The 26,141-nt window shown below is 29.8% G+C and overlaps 1 protein-coding gene across 7 annotated transcripts in view; it reads left to right on the forward strand.

The window, feature by feature from the left end:
* LOC123270893 (putative polypeptide N-acetylgalactosaminyltransferase 9) overlaps positions 1 to 26,141 on the forward strand; it is a 263,471-nt gene that overhangs the window by 147,589 nt on the left and 89,741 nt on the right. For 4 of the 7 annotated variants that reach the window (XM_044737052.1, XM_044737053.1, XM_044737045.1 and 1 more), the window contains exon 3: positions 18,411 to 18,456. The exons of 2 other annotated variants lie outside the window; for them this stretch is intronic. The gene's annotated coding sequence lies outside the window, so the exon portion shown is untranslated. Of the gene's footprint in view, positions 1 to 18,310; positions 18,330 to 18,410; positions 18,457 to 26,141 lie in introns of those variants that run through there. One more of the 7 variants, XM_044737047.1, reaches the window with a different exon arrangement.

Consider the following 26,141-nt stretch of genomic DNA (forward strand, 5'->3'; position numbering starts at 1 on the left):
TGGAATGTTTCTTCTCTTTCTTCACTGAAATTACCAAGATTTTCAGGAAAGTGTGAAAGATGATATTGTAAATAGTGCAATTTTGTATTCACATTCCCTAAAAATTTCGAGATACTTCCTTAAAACTTCCCCAAGCTGCTCTCTCAATCTTGTGCATCTCATACTCAAGATTAGCATCCTGGAAGTGAGTCCGAATTTGGGGTACATAAGAGATTCCTTCTTTCAATTTATTGTCACTTATAGCTGGAAATTTTTCGTCCAAGTACTTAACACAGTTGCCATTTTTATCGAGAGCTTTGACAAAATGCTTCATAAGGTCAAGCTTGATATAAAGTGGTGGCAGCAAGTACTTGTAAGGATTAATGAGAGATTCTCGCATAACGTTGTGAGAACCATGATTCAAATTCTTTCTTGTTGGCCGTTCTTTTCTACTGTAGGGAATTTTCCGATCGTGACTATCCTACAAACATACAAGAAGGGATATATTGTGAACCAGATTGTTGGCTTAACTAGTGTAGCAATTTTCAGATCACCACAAACTTTTCAATGATTTTTGGTCAAATGAGCTACTGGAGTCGGTGCTTTGAGACTTCGCTTAGACAAAGCAATGAAAAACTTTCACTCCTCGTCCTGAAAGTGTTCGGCTTTAACTCATCAATCAAACTTCTTACATCTGAACAGTCCACTAATGAATTTTCGCCGTTTTAAAAATGTTATCAGGTGATGTTTTCCCTATCACGATAAAAATAAGCTGTTGTATTTTTAGTTAATAAATTTTTTCTTTAAGCTGATGTTTCAGGGTTTTCACTTCTAGGAACTTTTGGGCTCAGAATCGATTTCTTGCTTAAATGCTTGTGCCTGTAACCAGGGCACCTCCACGTGGTGACGGCGGGCAACAGGACCGTCTGGCATAGTCCCTGGGTTAACGGCTTGAATGCCGTCATGGCAGGCACAAGTAATAAGTGTTTTACGATGCAGGGACCCGGAATCCCAGTATCGGCGTCTGGTCAGAGTGAGAAAGCAGGCTCGCAGGCGTCGTCATCAAGTGACTGCAGCTCTTCATTAGTGGGTGACTTGGCTTCTGAAGCGTTTAATATGACAAGAAGTGTCTCTCACATATGTAACAAAACTCCAATTGCTTCTGTTACATATGTGGAGGAATTTGAAGTAACGAAAAGTCGTAGATCTTTTTCAAACAAATTGAAAAATGTCTACGAAACCTGCTTCGGTATCCAGATTACGAACTGGGGAAGCAACTTGGGTACCACATTCACTTTGCAATCGGTGTCACACGATGCTTACTCGTTGGGAGCAGACGAAAAGTAAACAGTGCTTGAAATTTTCAAAACCTGTGATTTGGTCTGCACCAACGAGTCAAAAACTGCTATTTTTGCACGACGGAAGTTTCAGGTTTTCTTCGACAACCAAACATAAAATTCAATATGCCAACGTAACATCAGTTGTGCCAGCAGAAAAAGTTTTGAATGTCCGAAGAACCTGCAGCTCCTGAACCAGTGAATGAACATGGAGAGATGGAAGTTTAAGATAACTTTGAAGAAATCGATCCTGAACCCGAAAGAGATCCATTCTGAGGATGAAGAATACATCCCCAGTGGTGTTCCTAGAAGTAAAGACCCTGAAGTCTTCGATCAACTTGAATTGAATGACCTTGTACGAGACTTAGGACTATCTAAGGTAAAAGCTGAACATTTAGCCTCAGCTTTAAGGAAAAAAAATTTATTAGCTAAAAATACAACAGCTTATTTTTATCGTGATAGGGAAAAAGAGTTCCGGAAGTATTTTACAAAAGACAGCGAAAATTCATTTGTGTACTGTTCAGATGTAAAAGGACTGATCGATGAGTTGAAGCCAAACACTTACAAAGACGAAGAATGGAGGCTTTTTATTGACTCCTCTAGGAGAAGTCTTAAAGCTGTGCTTCTTCATAATGGAAACTTATTGGCACCGATTCCAGTAGCTCATTCGACTAAACTAAAGGAGACTTATGACAATTTACAGGTTGTATTAGATAAAATAAACTATTCAGAACATCAATGGAAGGTTTGTGGTGATCTGAAAATTGCAACAATATTGCTAGGCCAACAATCAGGGTTCACAAAGTACCCCTGCTTCTTATGTTTGTGGGATAGCCGAGACCGAAAGAATCATTACATTCAAAAAGAATGGCCAACAAGAACAAATTTGAATCCTGGTTCTCACAATGTTACGCGACAATCTCTAATTGATCCTTCCAAGTACTTGCTGACCCTACTTCATAGTAAGCTTGGCCTTATTAAGCAATTTGTCAAAAGCTCTGGATAAAGATGGAAACTGTTTTAAGTACTTGGGCGAAAAATTTCCAGCTATAAGTGACGCTAAATTAAAAGAAGGAATTTTGATGGACCCCAAATTCGGACTCTATTCCAGGATGCTAATCTTGAATATGAGATGAACGAGATTGAGAGAGCAGCTTGGGGAAGTTTTAAGGAAGTATCACAGCAATTTTTAGGGAATACGAAAAGTGATAACTACGCAACTTTAGTTGACGAGTTGTTATACAACTATAATACTTTAGGTTGCTTAATGAATACAAAATTGCACTATTTACATTCTCATCTTTCACACTTTCCTGAAAATCTTGGTGATTTTAGTGAAGAGCAAGGTGAGAGATTCCATCAAGACATTAGTGTGATGGAAAAACGATATCAAGGAACGTGGGATGTAAATATGATGGCAGATCATTGTTGGACTCTGAAGAGATTTACCCGAAGAAGAGAGGAAACGAAAGAGAAACCCTTTATGCAGGACGTTTGAAGATAAAAGGGTGAGATATAAGCGGAGAACGAATTAAAATTCAAATCAAAGGGTTTTGATGATATTTTCGAAAAAATTAATTTTTAAGTCTTAGGACGAAATACTTTTTTATGCACCACAGATCGAATGATATGATTTTTTATTTATTTTGAATAATAACTCGATTTTTATTATATTACATTTGATTTTTCCAATTTTCGGGGTTTTGCACATTTGTTTGATGTTTTCGAGACGTCTGAGTTATAAAAGTTGGAGATTTATATGTCGTCGATAAACCTACATGAAAATCATCATATATTTAGCTCAATACATTTTTTATCACAATATTGGGAATTTTTGTTTTTTCGCAATTTTCATGGGTTTTCGGGATTTACTTAGACTTTTAATGGCTGCTGGTCTGAGTACACTTCAGATAAGTATAAAGCAGATCGAAATACATGAAAATCATGCATAGTTAGAATCTAAAAAAATTTTTCAATCACCAAAACCCCCAATTTTCCCGTTTTTTTTCGGTTTTTTACAGTTTTCTCAAAATCCTAGGGTGTAGGGGCCAAACGGACCTCAAATTCGGGTTCAGCGGGTCAAATTACATGGGAATATATGTGGCGCGTCCCAAGTACAGACAACTTTTTTTTTTTTGTGTGCCGGTGTTATTATTAATTTCATCTCATAAACGACTGCCCCTCTATAACCCGTACCGACTCTTCTATTTGAAATTCAGCAATCCCAACACAATTGAAGCTACTGAAATCTTAAATAGGCATCATGCCCATACGATTAAATCCTTTTTTAACTTCCCGCTAAGAAAATCGAGAAGTTATTGTTTTCACCCCGTTTTGCAAAAATCGAGTTTTCATCAGATCTCGACGTTCGAAAGTCACAGAAAGCTTCCCTGACTACCCCCGCGAGGTTGTCACTATGTCTGTGTGTGTGTGTGTGTGTGTGTGTGTGTGTGTGTGTGTGTGTGTGTGTGTGTGTGTGTGTGTGTGTGTGTGTGTGTGTGTGTGTGTGTGTGTGTGTGTGTGTGTGTGTGTGTGAACCGCTTATTACTTTTGAACGGCTTGACCAATTTCATCGCGGTTGATGCCATTCAAAAGGGCTTAACCAAACTTAGATTTTGAAAACGATTTGGACCGATTCAGATCAATAGATTTTGATAAATCTTCAAAAAACTAAAAAAAATTTTTTTTTCAAATGTGGTTTTTTTAGTATAACTTTTAAAAGGCTCAATGGTTCAACTCCAAAAACTAATCAGCTCTTAACCTCAAAAAACTACGTCGATCGCCACCAGTCCGGTCAAAATCGGTTGATTCGGTCGAGAGATATCGTGAACGAAAGAAAACCGAAAAAAGTGTTTTTCTGGAATTACTCCGAAATTCCTGACGCGATCAATTTAAACTAAGATTCTTTGTGAGGCTTGAAAAACTGTGTCGAATGCTGCCAACTGCGTGACAATCGGTTTATTCATTCAAAAATTATTGCGGTTTAAAAATTTTAAAAATAGTGTCTTATCAAATCTCTATCAGACTTTTGAGCTCAAAGAGCTCAAAAGCATAGAAAAGTTATCTTTTTAAGCTCCGAGAGCTTAAAAGAACAGAAATTGTATTTTTAAGCTCGAAGAGCTCAAAAACGTCATTGGTGCAATTTTAAGCGCATAAGTAAGAAATTAGCGAGAAGTTGCAGGGATGGCCTTTAGGGTCAACCGTATTCCCAATTTTTTATTTTATACAATACTGCTGTCGACTTAGAAATTTTTGTTTGTGCGAATAACTAAAAATTTATATTTTATGTTTTATTTTATTTTGATCAAAGTCTATATTTCTAACCTATTGTATGTATAATAATATATGTATTCTAGAATAATTAATAAATATTATTATTATTATTAATTTCAAATGAAAATTAATTAATTATTAATAAACATTTGTTTCGACTCGTGGAAAAAGTGAGTACAAAAATTAAACTTTGAGACTTTTTAAAGCCTTAAAATTTCTACAAATAATTCCATTAAATCAAAATAATTAATTTTTTTCGAATGCGAAAATATCAATAGTAAAATTAATTATAAAACAATGACTATAATCAATTACAGAATTTTTTTTTACGGTAAAAATAATTAGTGTATCGTATCTTTATCATAAAAAGTCATGTTGTTATTTACTTATTAATAATCTTCACATCTTACTCTGAACAATTTACTGACACATTACTTTGAAAATTTAATTAACTCTCAATAAATATTTGTCAATATTAATCAATATTAATGAAATAATTTTTGTTTCTAAGAATATTGATAAATAATTAAAAAATATTTAGTTACATTAATTAATTGAACAAATAATTAAAAAATAAATAGATTTTTTAACAATTAATAAGTCCTTCTATTATTGTTCTTAAGAATTTTTTTTTAAATATTTAAGGTAGTACTACCATTACCACCAGAGTCAAATCCCAAGACTAACCTTATTTGATTAACGTAGTAGATTTCCCTATACTAAATCGCGTTGGAGAAACAGAGACAGAGATAAATTTTGAATGTTTTTTTTTAATAAATATTCTCATATTCTCCGAAACCATACTGATTGTTATTAAATATCTTCTAGGTGTTATTTTCTCTCGTTGTCTTAATTTTTATAAGAATCTGAACGTCTACACGGAAAGAACAATAAGTCACTGTACATCCTCGTATAGTATACTCCGTGATATCTATAGTGAAAAAAAATTTCAGACTATAGTCAATATCCTTCAAAGTATACTAAATTATTTTTGGACTGTACTCCGTGAAGTCTCCAATTTAATCGATCAATTTTTCTGGTTATATCGCGTAAGATTTCACGGGATGTAATCTGAAAAATTATTTCGTGTAAACTGAATTATACTCGGTTGAAATTTGGATTATGCCTATATGTATTTTAAATATTAGGTTAGTCAAATATTGTTTTAAATAATTATTACATACATTAAAAACATTGAAGGAGCATTAAAGCATAATTTTTCCGATAGTTTGGGGTTAAAAAATTTTTTTTTCTTTTCTTAGACTCTTCGAACTTAAAAATGTTAGGCTTAGAAAAAAATATTTTTACATATCAAAATATATAAATAGTCACACACTTATATAATTCACTGATTATATTTTAATTAATGTCCAATATGCTGATTGACTATAACTCACAAATGATAAACAGCACTTTACGCGCAGGCGCTAGAAAAAAAAATGGCGGAGTCACCCGCGGGCATAATCCAAATTTCAACCGAGTATAATTCAATTTACACGAAATAATTTTTTAGATTATATCCCGTGAAATCTTACGCGACATAACCAGAAAAATTGATCGATTAAATCGGAGACCACGGAGTACAGTCCAAAAATAATTTACTATACTTTGAAGGATATTGACTATAGTCTGAAATTTTTTTCAATATAGATATCACGGAGTATACTATACGAGGATGTACAGTGACTTATTGTTCTTTCCGTGTACTTTTGTAAAATAAAATAAAGTCTGTGATTTTCCATAAGGATCAATGGTAAAGGCAAAAATATGTAAATATTAATATCTTTTTTTCAGTTCTCGGTAGGCCTCCAAAAATTTAAGTGGTTAACTAAGATATTATTATGTACTCATAGGCCAAGTTTCATTAAATTCTAAACGTCAATTCTAAAACCGGTAGTACTACCTTAAGACTTAATAAAGTACTTAAGACTATAATAGCGTATTTTAGTGAATAACGAGTAAGAAGATATTACAAATAATTATTGACAGTTTAATATCTTAATCAGCTCACTACCTAACAGCATAATTACGCAGCTATTTTTCACCGTCATTACAATCTGCTAATTGCTCATTAGTACATTGAAACACTCGAATCAAGATTATTTTATCGCACAATACCAAAATCATAACAACAATAAAAATAACAATAATTGTTATTATTTTCTCGGAACAGATTACTTTCTCTTAATAGAGCCTCTAATTAGCGATCGCCGGTGCAATGGTAGGGATGATAATAATTAATTAGTGCCCGCAGAGAAAATGTTGATTAAAAATTTTTAAATGAAAAAACTTTTTTTTTATAATGAAAATAAATATTTTAATCTCATGGTGCTTTTACGGCGACCATTTTTTAAGCTCAAGAGTTCACAAGGGAAAAGGTGACGGAGGTAAAAGGTAGTAGAAGTAGACGTAGTAGTGGTAGTGGTAGCTTATGTTAGAAGATCGCGAGATTGCTCGGGTGGTATTCGGACCGAGTCAAGGACCGCGGTGAGTAAAGTTGGAAAAAAAACCCTGTACGATAGGGACGTGATTTATGAGAGAACAACGTTAAAAGTAAAGACTCAAGTCAACCCTACTCTCGTTACTTGTTATTCTCATTGACGGCCACGTCATCATCATCAACTATTTTTTTTGCCAGCCCTTAGCCTTTAGTGAGCTTCAGATGTGCTCTTTCATTTTTTACCGAGTCGACAAAATTATTTTATAGTCAGGAAATAATGTTCGCTCTAATGAGCCAATTTCTATAGTACAAAAAAGAAATGAATAGAAAATTCAAGATTATTTTACAACTTGACAACTTTTTTAATTCTTGAACTTTAATCACAATAACAGTTACACTTAATGTACTTAGCAAAAACTCGGAAGCTTACAATGAATTTACTAAACTATAAAATTATATAAGAATTGGTCCAAATAAAATTTAATTTGCCGTAAGATTGTTCTCGAAAAGTTTCACGCGAAAAAAAAAAACTATTTGGTTCAAGAAAAGTTCCTTTGAAAATTTTAGTCTTGTTTTAAAGTATTTAGTTTCAATTAATTCAAGAATTTGTTAAATATTAAGATGGTACAGTAATTAGGATAAGGATCTAAAAATAACTATTGGTAATGAAAATGAGCTATTTTGTGATTAAAACTCGTTAAATTTATTTTTAGGTATCAATTTTAGGTAGCAAGTACCAAGATCTAAATCGAAAGAATTTAAAGTCACAGATTAATACTAAGCATTGACTATTAATACTTTGTCACAGGGTTTTTATTCCCTGTATGCGTCCTTCCCTGCGCCTAAATTTGGCAACAGATCCACACTCGGTGTGTCTCTGAATTTATTATTTTATATTTATTTATTAATTTATTCATTGGATTTATTACTATTAGTATTATTTATATTTGAAATTTCTAATATTATTGTTATTAATTTAAGAATTAATTTTATCTTTATTTCAGATATTTATAATGAATTATTATTATTATTTGTATGCATTGCCGTAAATCATTGTCATATAGTACCTAATTTTACTATGAGTGATAAATCATAGCCTTTACTCGCACGGGTGAGGCCCTGCAATATCGATCGCGAGCAAAGAGTTTATTGAATTAGGGAAAATGGCTAGAGAGGCCCTTGTTGTCGAACACGAGGCCTCGAACGGTTTACGGTGACAAAAATTGAGCAGACACGCGGTGGCCCGCTTGGTGTGAGGTATACACGCGGGACCTCCACTATTGTAAGGAGTGTGGATTTGGTGCCTTGGGTTGAGTTTCCTTTTTGGTGAGTACTCACAAGTTGAGATTGATTAATATCCGCACACCGCTGTATCCTGGCTTAAATAATTTGTTCTTTTATTGTTTAATTAAATTTACTATTGATTTATCGGGTCGATCCCGTAGCGAGTAAGGGTTATTTTAAGGGAATACTTGTACCTATCCCGAAAGCTTCGTGTGGGTCCCTGAAATGGCCAGCAATTACTAATTAAAGCATTATACTTACATTAATTATTATTACGTTTGTAAATAATATTGAAAAGCTAATATCTAAAATTATCGTTTATATTGGTTTAATTGTTTGAAATCAATTATATTTGTTCCATAAAGGATTTATTCTGTTATTTGGAAAGCAGATTTGGTTTTAAGTAACACCGTTCATAAATAAATAATTTATTTTTGTTAATATTTTCTGATTCATTAATGATTTATTTTATGTAAGTTAATTCCCGGATTCTTTTCCTATGACTCATCTTCCTAGTTCAATTCGTTAATATAAAATATTATTTTATAATTAATTATTTATTATTTCTAATTGTAAATTCTGTCTTGACTTTGACTTTAGTTACTTTGAGATTTACCTTTTCATTCGCATTAGTTTAAATCGTTAATTGATCGTCCGGCGCGGCCCCTGGAATTTTTATTATTTTTGTCTCTTCAATTGTAGCAGTTGTCTCTTCAATGGACCCCACAGTAAGCTTCAAAGTTTTCAGATCTTTGAAAGCTCAATTATATTAATTTTTCGTCCACTCACCCATAAATTAAAAAAAAAAATAACAATTGCTTTGAATACGAATGCTATTGATCTCTGCAGCATAAAGAGTTAATTATAGTTCTCTTAGATTATACATTAAATTAATTATTATATTATGAATTCTTGGTAATCTTTAGCTCGCCTTGGTATCACCGGTAATGATCGGAAGGTCGTTGTTATATACGGGCGCGAAATTCAGCAGTGGTTGAAAATCTCGCGTGCAGCCATCAAATTATTCCACGTCAATTGTTCGATTCACTGGCAAAGCTTTGAATGCAGCGCCTCTGGCGAAAGAAAGGAAATAAAGAATAAAGGATACGCAAAATAAAATCAGAGAAGAGAAAAAACAGCTGAAAAGAAAGAGGTGGAAAGAGAAGTGAGAAGTAATGTCTGACTAGTTCAGGGGCGTTTCTACTTGCATTTACTGATCACGTGTGTTGCTAAATATAGAATTAAATATCAAATGGTATTTTTAGCTTATCAATGCCTGTTTTTTTTTCTGCATTCAAATCTTATGTTAATTATTTTGTATTACGGTTTACGTTACTTAAATCTATGAGAATAATTTTTATAATTTTTCTTAATAATCTCAGCGATTATGAAAAAGAAAATTTTTTCAAATGTCAAACTTTTGATAAAGGAAAATTAAAATTTTTGTATAGTACATAAAAAATTGAGTTTGACTTAATATTATGCCTGAATGATACGAGACACAAAACAATTGATAAGGATTTTTTTTTTCTAGGGAGTTGAATTTTTTACAAAAAAAAATCAATAATAATTTTTCCTTATCTTCAATAATTAACTTAGACTTTTCATATTAAAGTTTGTAAACACGTGATCTCATCAGGCAAACCTAAAATTGGATTTCATAATAAAATTCTCGCGCAATGATAAGGAATATAAAAAAATTATGGGCGTCTTTTATTAAAGAGGTAAATTTTCTGTCAACAAGGTCTTTAATCATTTTTTCGTATCTCCAACATTTGACCCTTAATTTTAATTTTAAAGTTTATAAACACGTGATCTAATCAAAGACTTAAAATCGTAATTCAAAATAAAAATTTTGGCTAAATGATAACAGGTATGGAAATAATGATAAGAACCTTTCTTGTAGGGAATTAAATATTCTGCAAAGAAGGTCTTAAATAATTTTTCCATATCATCATTCCTTAACCTACAATTCCAACTTAAAGATTTTCCACACCACATTTTTTATTGTCCAAAAACTGAAAGAATAGAAAAACCATTCTTTTTGAATAAATTTATTTCGGATTTTTCTCAAAAACTATAAAATTATCAATATTTAGACATTTTTTCCACTAGAATAAACCAAAGCTAAAAATATTAATACTTAAAAACGATGGAGTAATTCGGTTAAATGTCTCTCCGGACGGTGTTTTAATAGTTTACTACCCTCAGGATTCTATATAATCACGACCACACCCGTTTGTCGTCACTCCAGGGCATCTTTCTTCTTCTTCTTCGTCTTCTTCTTTCTTTTCATTTACGACACACTGGTTTTATATTAGCAGAAGCATAGCACGAGGGCGAGGACAGCACGGGATAGGATATAGAAGTCTTTCTGCACGTCGAGAAAAACTTATCTCATTTCCCTCATAAATTTAAAACCCCATTTAGAGTCTTGCACACATTTTATTTAACTTTTTTTTCCACCAGCATTATCCACTCCCTTTATTATTACATTTTTCTGTTTAATTATTTCATTAATATCTCTTCTTCGGAATTTATAATTATCCTTCTATATATATATATATATATATATATATATATATATATATATATATATATATATATATATATATATATATATAGCTGCATCCATACCTTCTCACGATTAACGATCACTTACTTTCTTCTATCCAAAACTTTTTAAGCCCCTTTATTTTTAATCCATTAGTCGCGATAACTACGTACATAACAGTATGGCTTCTTCTTATATTCGAAGGCTATTAGAACAAAGTACCGTTGGATTACGATTCATTCCCGGCTATTATACTCTTTCGCTGCACGTGTTTCTCCTTTTAGGTACTCTACGCTTTAACTAACTTGTGTTGTGTCTACCTATCTATGTAAATAGCTATTAATGCTTACATACCTCGCCAATAGTATGAGTATAAATACGAGTATCATACTCATGATCGTGAGCTTATTTGGACTCGTATTGATCTTCAAGTATCCCATAATATGGTAATAAGATTCATTGAAATGGAACGAGGCATATCTTATATTATTCTTGGAAATCAATAAAAAAACTTGGTATTGATTTTGCAATTTTTAGATCATTCAATTGACAAGAAATTTTTTTTTATTGTACTTTATTAATGAGATTAACAAGAAATAATTTATAATTTTTGCTCATAAAAGGAACTTGATGCCAAGAAAATTATAGAAAAATTGTATAATAAACCATTTTGCATGAGAAATGTGAATCAGTTTTACGTATAAGATTTTTTAGTTAGTTCTTGGTTTCGCCGCTAGATGGCCTACGGCTCTCGCTTCCAAAAAAATCTTACTAAAGAATATATCGCGTGCCTAATCCCAAAAGAGCGGATAAAAGTTATACGCCCTTTTGGCTTTAGAACACTGAAAATTTAGTGATCTAAAGCCAAAAAGGCGTATAATTTTTAACTTGCCGTTAAGAAAATTAAAAATTTTCTAAAAGCGGGAAGTTATTAGTTTTACCCCGTTTTTTGAAAATAGAGTTTTCATCAGATCTATATTCAGCTATACTCAGCTCAAAAAATTTTTTAACGTCCAAAATGATGAAAATTTAAGTTTACTACTATCGAAAATGTTGACTTTCAAAATTTTTTTTTTCACAAACTTTCTCCGGATAATTTTGAAGACTGTTCTTCGAAATCATGAAAAATCCTGATTTTTTTTTTATAAGCCCTTTTGAAACCAAAGTGAAACTTATTCCAGTGAATTTTCACTAATTCATGTTTAGAGAGTTTGGCATTAGGCACGCGATATTTGGGCGACGCAAACAAACCAAATAATTTTTTTCTTCAAGTTTACTATCAAAATATGTTAGTTTATAATGTTTTAAGAGTCCTCGACAAAAATCAGATCGATAAAAAATTCTTTCAAGGCTCGCTCAAGATTTTTTAAACTTTCAAAGTATAATAGTTAAAATGTTGTCTCTTAACTTGTCATTATTTATATTATCGAACTTGAAATTTTATTTCTATCAAATTGGCTCACTAAATAATATAAATAAACCACCAAAGAAACGAATGATACAGCAATTACTACTGTATTGTTAATTTCATAATATTTATATGGCATTTGAAGAAAGTTTTAAAAATCTTTAGCGATTTCTACTAATAAAAATTGTGAATTTTAATTTGCCGAATTTACATCATTTTTAATCTAAAAAATAATAGACCGACGACATAAAATATTAAGAATTTAATTTTTGACAATCTGAATTTTTAGAAAAAAGTGTAATCATTTATTATTATTATAATTATTATTATATATAATTATTTGTGTTGTTTCTTGTGTGTTTTATTTTGTTAATACCTAGTAATGTGTAATGTCTAGTGTAATGTAGTACGTTATACTAAACTATTAGTATCACTGACAACTCTTGATACGGTTCTGTAAATCCCGGCATTGTCGCGTCATTAACTCGTTCATTGTTCACCGAACCGTCTGAGTGGCATTAACAACAATGATAATGACTAGAATTTATTTATTCATTTATTTTTTAACTAAAATTTATTAGTACAATAAAATACAACAATTTTAATCAAAAATCTCATTTAGAAATTCAATTTTAAACATTCTTAATCCAGTTTTTCCCTCTAATATTTAATAAGTTCTACTAACTCTTAATAAAAAATTTTTTAACATTAAATGATCAAATAAATTTTTGCTTGTAGTTAATGAATATTCGTTTACTGTTAATAAATGATTATTATTATTAATTTTCAATAAAAATTTGTTCAGACCCTTGAGTAAACAGTGAGTATAAAAATTAAACTTTGAGACTCTTAATCACCCCAAAACTTCAACAAATAATTCCATTAAATCAAAATCATTAATTATTTACGAACAAAAAAAAATAAGAAAAATGAAACAATAATATAAAAAATGTTGTTGATGATTACAGAATTTTTTTAGCGGACAAAATAATTAGTGTATTGTATCTCTATTCTAACCATCAACAAGACATATTCACTCCAAAAAATTGAGTAACTGTTAATAAATATAATTTTCTTCCAAGAACTCAATCAACAGTAAAAAAACTATTCAGTTAGATTTAATCAACAAATAAATAAACTCCATCAGTGCATCCACTATCAAGACTGTCCATTTCCAAGCCCTTAAAAATAAAATTACAAATCCCTAGCAGACTTAAAACAGGAGTGCTCAAAAAGAGGTTTAACCGGCATTAGATCAATCTGGTTTATTTGTGTTCGAGCAGGAGATAGAGTAACCAAAAGACCGTAGAGAAACAAATGGTTCGCGATAGAGCGCGATAGGTCGATCGGATCGAGTAGTTGGGCGTGGACAAATGCAGGATTACATGTTCTGTACCTATACATATACAAGACACTGTATAGAAGCAGTTGTCGCGCCATCACCATCAGCATCTCCATCTCCAGCATCAACATGGTCCATATAGGTAATGCTCCATCCCACCGAGGGGCATTGGGAGAAAAGCGGTTGCCGACGATAAAGTCGGGCTACACAACAAACCTCTCTTGCTCTTCTTCAGCACACACATTTATTTATATAAACAACATTTCTCTTTTCATTTTATCCCTTTCTTCCTTATGGTGGTGCCTGTTCAACTGCAGACTGCTCCCGCAGGATGCTCTGGCAGTTACACACCATTTGCACCCCTTGTGGCTCATCGAAACACCGCCCCAAAGTTATCCACTGACAACCTGTTCTCACAGTCCTTTTTCTTTATTATCCTCCTCGCTTATTTCATTCCATTTTAGTTTTTATTTTTCTCTTCTCCAGGACCGAAAATAAACTCATTGACTTTACGGCGAAAAAAGAAATAATGTGTATAACTTTTTAAAATTTATACGGGACTTGTTATTATGTAGTAGGGAGAACAAGTTAAGTGTTGAATTTATTTTATTTCATTTTATTCTTCGTGATTTTTTATCGAGTTATCCTTTTACTTTATCAACTTTCTGGTATAGTGTAGATGCGAGTGAAGTAAGTTTTAGGATCGAGTGAAAGACGATGGATACATGATATCGAATATCGAATTTGGCTGAAAAATGGTCTGGCTTATTTTTTATAGGAGTTGCCATTTCTTAAGAGAAATTTTAAGGGTTCTTTTTTCTTTTTCATTCATGTAATTTATCGTAAAATATATTAGTTAATTTTAATAAATGATTGATTTAAATCCTTTCAGAGTGAATTTTATATTTTACAACACTGAATTTTAGAGAGAAATTTTTAAAAAGTTGAGAATAAAATTGGTCTTTGATTTTTTACTTTTTGAGGTGTGCACAGTAAAAAAATTTTCGTCAAATTTAACACAAATATTTATGTTACTGACTGTTTTTACACAAACTAATGTTAATTCAACATTCTAGTGTGTTAAATCAACACATGAGAATGTGAAATTCTACACACTAGAGTGTAATATTCAACACAAAAATTTTTACAGTTTACACAATGACGGAAATTTTTTTACTGTGTGCAAAGAATATTAAAATCCGAACAAAAACAGTTTCACTGTAAAAAAGTCGCACCAAGTCCACGTTCATAAGACTATTAGGAAAAAAAATTTTTTTTTTCTTTACAAAAAGATACAAAATAAAAAAATTAAAAAATCCGAGTAACCGATATGATTGTTTATGATTTTCGGAAATTAAAAAATTTTATTGTAAATTTAAAAATTAAAAAATTTTAGAACGTATTTAGTGTGCGCGGTTGCAAAATATTTTACTTTTAATGAAATTCGTAAAATCTATTTACTAGGACTAAAAAAATTGAAATACACAATGACGCACACCAAGTACGTTCTAAAATTTTTTTTTAATTTTTAAATTTACAAAAAAATTTTTTTTAATTTCCGAAAATCATAAACAATCATATCGGTTACTCGGATTTTTTATTTTTTTTATTTTGTTTCTTTTGTAAAGAAAAAAAATTTTTTTCCTAATAGTCTTATGAACGTGGACTTGGTGCGACTTCTTTACAGTGAAACTGTTTTTGTTCGGATTTTAGTATTTTTTGTAATTATAATGAAAATTTACAATTGATAACAACTTAAATCTCGTGTTGACTGCATTTTTTACTGCAAACTATCCCCTTAAAGCTACAGTTTATGTAGATGTAATTCCAGTGCACCCTGGCGGCCATAGATGCAAGCTATGAATCACTTTTTACTGTAGTTGCGTGTCTATAGGAAGGATTACTACACATTTTTATTTTATCTAGTCTGTGGCGCTGATATTCCCCATCGAAAAAAAGTCAGGATCGAAATTTCTGGGCTTACTATAGTTTGTGCTGATAAAATTTAATAATTTTAAGTGAATTAAGTGTTATAATTGATTATAATTAATTAATATCAGTAAAATAAAGTATAAATTACTTTTATAATATATTATTTTGGAAAAAGGAGAACCATATAATTAAATAAAATTTTGCAACCTCGAAATACCGTTCTGCTTACAGTAAACACAGTCGGTAGTCTGGCGCTCCGTTTACAACGGATTTGAACGGAACTTGGCGCCAGATTCTACCGAATCTGTGGATGTCATTGAAAACACTTTTTTAAAGATTTTATTATAACGGAAATTAGTTAAAAAAATGTTTTTATAAAGCTAAGCAACGCCATTTGACTATGTAACTTAGTAGATGAAATTTTCGGTTATGAAGTTGTTGGTGCAACGAACAAAGTGTGTGCGCTGACACGCGAGAGCAAAAAATTTTTATAGACAATTTAACGTAATTTGAATGATGAGAATAATTAGAAAAATTTGTTATGAGACAAGTTTTGAAAGGTTAATTTGGGTCTTTTCACGATTTAATATATTTTTTGGAGAAATATCTAATAGTTTGTTGGTTCTATAAGTTTGTATTTGTGATATATGTTCATTGAATATTTTTTAATTGATCCCGTGACGGCAATATTATTTTCCAAAGTACCCAAACTGTATATTGTAATTAAAAATATTAAAAAATCATTAAGTCTAAATTTTTTTATTCACATTTGTAATTTTTGGCAGTCACATAATGACTACAGATTGGTTCAAAAATCAATAACTTTAAAGACATTCATTTCTAAAAATGGGCAAAATTAAGGAATACATCTCCAAATTTGTAATACTATTAAAAAGTAAAGAGACGAGATAAAACTAGCGAGTTAAATCAATAATAACAATAATAAATCTGGGGTAGAATGCACGCTTAGCTTGAGTTGAGCATGAGTATAAGTATATCTATCTAGTAATCGACTGGGAGTCGAGTCAGCGATAAAAATCCACCCACCTCGTCTTCTCAATACCAAGTCAGGATTTGGGTGAGGGTGAGGGATGAGGGTGGTGCATGTATATATCTATATCTATACATCCCGCATCGAGACCATGCCGTACTAACAGATACTAGTTCACTACCTCACCAGTTTTATAGAATTCTTCTTGGTACCCAGGGTCCTCCTTCTCAAACCCTTCAGCCAGCTCAGGCGGCAGTACTTACTATCACTCTAGACTCTCACACCTTACTCAAGGGATTCGGGAAACGAGAAAGTTTGCTCGGGCATTGCTCCGTTAAATTAAATTACGCTGTGTGGAATTGCCGCAAAAATTTTTTCCGTCTGATGCTGAATGCTCGATGCCGCCATCAGAGATTTTAACAAGCTAGGTCATCCAAGCTTTGTATTTTTCTTCGTGTTTATGTTTGTATACATTTATATTTTTCAGTTAAATGACGTCTCGCAACCCTTTAGATACTTTCGAAAAAAAATTAATTTAAAGAGTAAATAAGTTTTCATTCGGCCGTAGTCAAATAAAATTGAAATGTTGGTTACTGTCAGGTATTTCTCTTTGTGATCCATTAACTTACTGTAATTGCTGCAATTTACTCTGGAAAAATAAATTACCAACTAAATAAATTTACTTAATTAAAAAATAATATTCTCATGAAAATTTCGTACTTGTTTAGAGATATTTAATTCAAATTAATTTAAGAATTTGCCGAATTTTTAATTAGCAATAAAATTCTTGTCATGAATTCGAATGTAGACCAAAAAATAACCAATCTAAAAAAAAATTAGTCACTTTGTATCGTAAAAGTCTGTCAGACTAGGTTAGATATACTTTTGAACTTAAAATTACAGTACCAATATCGATTTCAAATCCAATTACTAAGGTCACATAAAAAAATTAATTCTAATGGGATCTTGAAAAATGTATTGTAACGATAGAACAAAGTTAAGAGCTTATATATTCTCTGGTAAGATTTTTCTGCAAGTGAGATAGCGTAGCCACCTAATGGTAAAACTAAGAACTAATTACTCATAAAATTAACGGACCGATTTTAAATTATTTAGTCCACATTTTATTAAAATGAATTAATTTTGCATGAAGACAAGTTAGATTTTACAAAAAATTTATGACTTATAAACAACTTGTTCTTTTTAAAAAAAATTTTGCATTTAATTCATATCAGGTCTCACTAAAAAAATCCATTTATGTAGCCATTCACTTACTGTTATTACCAAGCTTCTACATGCATGTGTGTACATCAAGCGGTAATACAACAGACGTGACCCATAACATTCTGACAGTAGTAAAAGGCAAAATGTAAGTGTGCTATGTGCAATACAACGTTATGCGAGTATAGTCATCGCGAGTATCATCCTGGTTGTGACACCTCCCGCAGCAAATTCCTCGCGCATTAATATAATCACCATCATAATTATCGTCATTGTTATTGTATTATTTTAAATGAAGACAAAAACAAAACCGTTTTCGCGGAAAGACCATTCGTGAAACAGTTATTTGATTAATAAACAATAACAGAATACAAAGTATGCAAAGTTTTATGTTAACATTTAGAAACTTCCGAGCATAATTTACGGAGCGCTGAGTTACCAACAAATAATCACTTTAAAAATAACCCAAGTGTCGGTGTCACGTAAGCTCACACGTAGTGATACATAAGTCATGTACAAAAGTACCTCAGTTGAGATTATTACCAATTAGTTGTAAATTTAACAGCTGGTTAGCATGCGATGACATGTGTTTGATACCGATCGCTCGTCGCCGTTAATATTAATAATTTAATTATTTTGTTTCTTGCAGGCTTGCAGAGTTCACTGGGAAGCGACAAAGTGCAATTTTAGTTGATGTGAGTGTTTTTTATCTATTTGTTTTTTAACGGGACTGAAAACCAACTCCGGGTCATTTGTTTTTATTTTTTCTGCTTGTCACTTGAATATTTATAGTTTCATTTGCACGACTCATGATGCAAAGCATCAGAAAGTACTTTACGATTGAAAAATTTTTTTCGCTTCATTTCGGCAACTATTTTTATTATTATACCCTAGTTAGTTAACAGAATCAAGATATTTTGCATACTATTGTGGAAATAATTTAATGGAAATTTATTCCATACTTTTCAATAATTGATTTAGTGGATAAAAAAAGGAAAAAAACATCACCATAATTTGAAAAATTTTCTCGTCCGTCAAGTATGAAAAAAATATTTCTATAAATATTGTGTACATTTATCCCACTAGGTGCACTTAAGCATTATTGTTTTATTTTAGCTGGTTTATATATTTTTTTCTCACTTTTATTTTATTTTATAATTATTTCATAATTAAATGAACATCATGATTCATGAACTTTTGGATTTTCCATACTCTTTTTTAAATATTCAGTAAGAATCATCGAAAAGAAATTTAAAATCATTTTATTGAAGAAAAAATCTATTTAGTTAACTACTATAGATTTATTGAACATTTCCTTCCATTTTTCTAATTTGAAAATTAGAAAAGGCAAAAAGGCTTTTTTTAGATTAAGCACTAGACAAATTTTTGGTCGATATATGTAAACTCAGTAAAAATTTTATGCAAGCGAAAGAACGTAGCCACCTAACGGCGAAATCAAAAACTAACTTATCGCGAAATTTGAAATTTTTAATCATTGGGGTGTTTTATATTTTTTTTAACCATGATAACGATTGTCAATCGTCCACTTTACTAGCTTGAGTAGATATTTGTGTTTATTGGTAAAACAATTTTTAACTTTCGATTAGCATTTACTCTCAATCATGTTCTTAAAAACTTTTTCAAACGTTTATAATATTTTATTTGCAAAGATAAATGCTATCAATGTTATCGAAATAACTTACAATAAGTTTATCTTCAAAATGATTTTTAGTTTTGTGTATTGACATCTCAATAATCGTTATCAAAATCTTATGAAACTTTAAAAATATTATGTTGGTCAATCAACAATACAATTGGTACGTTTTATTTACTTAAAAAAAATGATCAAAGAAACGATTTTTACTGAAAAGTTGTTTTTTTTTTTTTTAACTAACATAATATTGAAAAAATATTATAAGCTTAAAAGATTAACTGAAAAACTTTGCATTTTATGAGATCAATTAGATGCCTATTGATTTAAAAATTTTCTTCGGTTAGGCTTTCATAAAGAAAGTCTCTTCATTTATTAATTCAGATAGAGATTAGTGAATATATGTACATGGAAAAAAATTTCTGGCAAAATTTATGATACAATTATTGTAAAGCTGAACTATACTTTCATTACTATTAATTGTCAAATATTTTAGAAGAAAATTTACTATTTATTCATGAAACTTTACAGCTTACTATCGTAATTTCACCAAATAATTATTATATTAAATTCGATTAGAAAAAATACGATATTACTTTTGTAAAAAGTAAGAGATTAAAATTTCCAGTGCTGCCTTTTCATCTTTTCAATAGAAGTATAATTAATTTTGCAATAGTTGAATTGGAATGTTTTTCAGTTAGTGTGCCAGACTTCGAGTTTATGTAAATGCTGAAGGACATCAATAGTAGAGAAAGAGTCTCTTGCTACCAACTAAAAGTTATAGGTTCGATTCCTGGATAGGACGAAAATTCCGATTTTTTTTTCGGTTCCTGCAAAGGTACCAATTGGTTCAATCTATCTTCCCCCCGCCCTAAAGTTTCTTATAAAAAAATCGACTGTCAATTTTTACAATAGTTGAATTGTAAAGTTCACTAACATATCTTGCATAATTTGCTGTAGTATTCAATTTTTTAAGTCTCTTGCTAGTCTTGATTGTTGGATAAAATTTACAATAGTCGATCGTAAAAATTGATAAATGAGAAGTATAGTCTGCTGTTACTTTTTTATTTAATAAAAATTACAATAGTAAAAATTCTTTTAATTTTCTTTTCGTGTGTTTAGTTTATTTTCGGGATATGTTATTCAAAAATATAAATACTATTATGAAAAGTAAGTTAATTAGTTAAATTATTTAATTTATTTCTTATAAAAAATAATAAATAAGTAATTGAATTTGTACTTCAATTTTCCACAAATGCTAATTGAAAATGCCGAATTTATAATTTATGAAATTTATTATTTTATAACCCAAAAAATGTAGGTTATAGACGAGCCAATTGAGGATTTATTATGTTCTAAAACTTTCGTCTGATATTCACTGTATCTTTTGGTAGACTTTCTATAAACATAAGTCAATTATTTTTTTCAGTTAGGCACTTATCAAAATGTCTCTATTTTTTATCATAAATGGCTATTTTTTCTATCAACCAGCTATCGCTCCAACAGGACTTTCATCAGAATACTATCGAACTAATTAAAAAAATAAACAATAGTGAAAATAATTAATAAGCAGGAAATATGAGATTGTATAAAAAACTAAATATGATAAACACGCGAGTGCAAAGTGGGCCTGCAAAAAATCTATCGCGTTATGTCAACTGTTGACACGCAACGACAGCAAACGGCAATCGGTGAAATTCAACCGACAATATTGTACATGGATAAAAGTATAAAATATCTTTGCTTGGGTATGGGTGTGTATAAATATAACATATAAGTATATGCATACATAACACACACAGAAGAACGACAGCACAACGCGTCACGTTTTACAGGAAATTTCAATCTTATCGCAACACGCGACAATGTCCTCTCGGCATTCTTGCGAATCCGCGGCAACTTGTTGTGTGCCCATAAAAAGTTTTAAACATCGCTACCCGATGTGATGACATTAATCGATTCAGTACCCTATATACAACATATTACTTTGATAAAAATAATAATAATTCATTTGACTTATATGGTATGGATAAATATATATATATATATATATATATATATATATATATATATATATATATATATATATATATATATATATATATATATATATATATATAAAGCGAATCGATCGACACTTGAAATGAATTTTTTTATCTTTGTCTCTTTTATTTTATTTTTTATTCTTTATTATCGATATAATATATATGACGGTTCACGTAACAATTGTAGACTTGTCAAGTGTCGATTGAATTTTTGTTCACTATAAATCATCAATGAATATATATTTTTAGAAATTTATATAAATATAAATAAATGTATTGTCAAGTTTATTCGTATTCACTCATCCATTTAAATTAAATCAAAATATTTCGAATTCAATGCGAAGTATTTTATTACTTTTCGATTTATGTCTATGTTATTGTTATTATTAATATAAAATGTCAAACATTCGAATAATAATAATAATAATAATAATAATAATCATAATCATAATCATAATCATAATCATAATAATAACCATTTGAATCCTGGAAATTACAATTCATGAATTAATAAATTTATACTTGGTGATTTTTTGATATTTTAGGTAGATTTCTTTAGAAATGTATTTGTTGTAGTCAGTCTTTTGTCACAATTTTAAGGAAATTTCGTCACAATATGTTTTATTTCGTCGAAATATGATAAAAAAAAGCATTGGTTCAAAAGTTTATATATATTTGTGATGGAACGTGCCATGTCAGCAGGATTGCGTCCAAAGTTCTCAACCGATCTTTATAAAATTTTGTGGACTCATTCTGTGGATCAATACGAAAATCAAGTTCGAAGATGAGCAAAATCGGCCGGTTAGTTTACAAGTTGTGGGTGTTCAAAAAATTTTTTTATTTTTAAAAAATTTTGAATTTTGTATGTTTCATGGAAATAATTTTCCAGATGTAAAAGATAGATGAATCTATTAAATTTATCTCAAACTTCATTTAATTACCTAGGACTTAAGCTAAGGTATTTCGGCTTATTTTCCTTAAATAATTTTTGAGCCTTAAAAGTTAACTTAAATCTATCAAATTTATATTAAAGTTCACATGATCATCTTCTATTTATGCTATTATTCGTCGACTTTTGATACTTTTTACATACTTTTTATTTACTTACTTTTAATTTACATACTTTTTATTTTGTAGTTGAATAAATTAAAAAAAATCAAGAATAAATTAATTTTTAGCTTTTATCATCAAATAACTTTTATCTGTTATAAATCCTATTTTTTAAGTAGATGTATTTGAATATCTATTTGTTGTAGTCAGGCTCATATCGTTATTTGCAGAAATATAATAAGAAATTAATTTTAGGACATTATTGCTTTTTTATAACGTGTTTTTTTAAATATTCAAACAAGAAATCCACCTATCAATGTCGGATGTAGCCGAATGGTACTTTTTTTTCAATATTTATTCTAGAAATCCACTTATTTACATCGGGTGTGACCGGATGGCGCTTTTAAATTACGATTAACAGTTTCGGTACTTATGAATATAATAATAACTATCATATCACTGTTATTTTTAATCTTCATGTAAATAAAATAAAAATAAAAAAAAAAAAGAAACATAAAATTAAGAAAAAATTCAATAGAAAGCGTATAAATGATATGATCCGATTTCAACCTATACAATAATCGTTACCTTTTATCCCATGTGAGCATATTCACACATATATATATATATATATATATATATATATATATATATATATATATATATATATATGTATTAAAGGATTAAATTTAAATTCGATTATTATATTTTCAATTTGTCATGAAAATCGCGATTATCGCGGTCTCATTTTACTACGGGCAATATTAAATTGAATGGGTTATTCATATTGATTGACGATATCGTAACCGTGGCAAATGCGGAAAGAATTTTACGAAAAAAAACAACGATTGATTGAATATTAAAGCTGTAAAAAACGTAAATAAAAATCGATAGTAAAAACAGTCAACTTTACGTTTGTATATAAATTAATTGGTTAACAATAACGCGCTGTGATGGGCAATGGTTCGACGAGAATATTTCGCGTATAAATCATCGTTACATTTAGAATTTCTTTCCTCATTTTTGTCACACAAACACGCAAAAAAAAGTATTCGTTTTTTACACTGAGAAAAAATATTTGTTAATATTTTATAATTTGATGAATAGTTATGAACAATTAATAAATCTCTTAATCAATAAGATTAATTTACTGTTAATAAGTATTTGTCTATAGTTAATAGATATTTATTAAGGTAGCATCCTGGGTTAGAGATTTACCGTTCAAGATTTGATGATATTCTATATATTAGTAAATTATAGTAAGATTATATAACCGCTTAATTTTAGAAAAGCTCATCAGAAACGGTAATTGAATACTAACTTTTTAAGTTTCAGAGATAAAGATTAAGGAGTTTCGAGCTTAACTTATGAGTTAAAATAATGTTTAAATTTTTTTTTATTTTCAGTCTTCCCAATATTCGTCGAAATTATTCATCTTAACTTAAAATAATTTAAACAATTTGATTATTCATGATTTTTACTTATTTAATAAAATAAAATAATAAAATGACTTTCGTATTCATTACTTGCCGGATTAAATAAACAGATTTGGCAACAGCGCGTTTGATTATACACATTACGGAGACGTGGATGAGTGTGTGAGTTAAATATTTCTCTCTTTGTAACTATATTTCTATCCTTTTCTTTTTTCTCAGCTGTTGACGCGACGTTACCAAATCTTTATTCGAATAAATAACTGACGATAAACGAGTCAAAAAAATAAAGTTTAACTTTGAATATTTCAAAAATTATATCGGTAAGGTATTATTATCAAATTTTTTTCATATTTTACAATGATTCAAGTTTCTTGAGTATAAAATTTTATTCGTTAAAGTTAAAAGGTTAATATTGAAAAAAATAATTAAAGTCTCGACTAAAGTTTGTCCGCCATAAGAGCCCGTGTATAAGGAGATAAAAAAAAATATGATTTTTCAAATTTAATACACTGATAGAAGGATTTAGTACGGAGTACTAAACTGATTTAGTAACAAAATTTTTATTAATTTATTAGGGAGAAACAAATATTTTGTACCCATCAATATTATTTGTTACAGTTTAATAAATGATTTCTTTACATGAACAAAGCCTTATTACATGGAAATAAATATTTAGTTCCACAAAATAATATTTAGTAACAGGTACTAAATATTTCTTTGACAAGTATTGTCGGTATGTCGGTAGATGGCTATGCTTTAACAGGCGAAACCATCTTTTTCTCGATTTGCTCTCACGGAGTTCAACGGAACTATCTCTGTCGCACTCCCAACAGCAGAGCAATTGCAGTTTCGATTGGTTTCACGAAACGAATGAAATTTTTGAAAAAAACGCTTTGTGGTGAAATAGTTTATTAAATTATCTATTATCTCTAAAAACGTTTTTTCAAAATTTCCATTCGTTTCGCTAAGCCGATTGAAACTGCAATCACTGGTCTCAGCTGTTAATTCCAATGTTTATGTGATACATAACCTATTCACTAACTTAGATTATTTTATTCAGCTCAATTTTGGGAGATTTATTGAACCTTTAAAAACACACATACTCCCAACAAATGTCTTCTATTTATGTTTTTTCTCAGTGGAATTTAGTTTAAAATTTTTAATTTATCTATCATTATCTATATTATTGATATGTTAAAAACTTGTTTGATTTTAAATTTTATAAATGTCTCAAACGAAAAAATATAATTTAATGAGATTTTTTCTTTATAATACCTTATATTTTTACTTAAAATTATTTATTTTGTTTATTTTTATTTATTTTAAGTTGAAAATTTAGGTTACACGCTAAAATTAGTTAAAAAATTAATTTCTTTGATACCAACAAACTATTTATTGAGTAAAAATAAATCATTTGTTAAATACTACTAAATATTTATTTGGTGGAACTAAATGGGCTTTAATAAATGATTTAGTACCTATTACTAAATATTTGGTAATGAAAGGTTTGTTACTAAATCATTTAGTATCTGTTACTAAATCTTATTAAATAGAACTAAATCCTTCTATCAGAGTATCTAAGTAACTAAATGGTGAATCTTTTTAAAATTTTGGGATTAGACAAATGACGTATTTATTCATACGTATACTTAATTTCAAAGCTTAAAGTAGGAAATTATTTTTCACATTACACGGAGAAAAAAATTTTGCTATAGGAACTCTATAGTAGTTAGTTAGTTGTAAAAAGTTCCAGTAGGTTAACGTTTCCTTATGGTAACAATACCGTTTGGCTCCTGCAACTCTAAGAGCTAAAGAGAGCTCTGAGAGCTAAACGTTATTTACCTCTCACAACTCTACAGGATCGTTCTGAGACTATAACAAATTTTTGGCAGTCTGATTAATAATTTTTTTTACGATTTAACATTCATAATTTAATAAATAAATGCGACAGAACGAATTTATATTGCCAAAAATAATTGTATATGACAAATAAGAATAGTATTATAATAGAAATAAAATAATAATAGAACTTATATTACAAATAAAAATTATTTGTAAAATAAAAATATGGTCGTCACAAAATTATCTTATTTTCTTAATTATATCAATAAATATTGGACATAAAATCACTACCGTATATGCACAAGAAAAGATAAATAAACGAAAACAAATTTTATTTTGTGTTAAATGGGGTCTTT

Source organism: Cotesia glomerata, linkage group LG8 (genome assembly GCF_020080835.1).
Source record: "Cotesia glomerata isolate CgM1 linkage group LG8, MPM_Cglom_v2.3, whole genome shotgun sequence".
Classification (NCBI taxonomy): Eukaryota; Metazoa; Arthropoda; class Insecta; order Hymenoptera; family Braconidae; genus Cotesia; species Cotesia glomerata.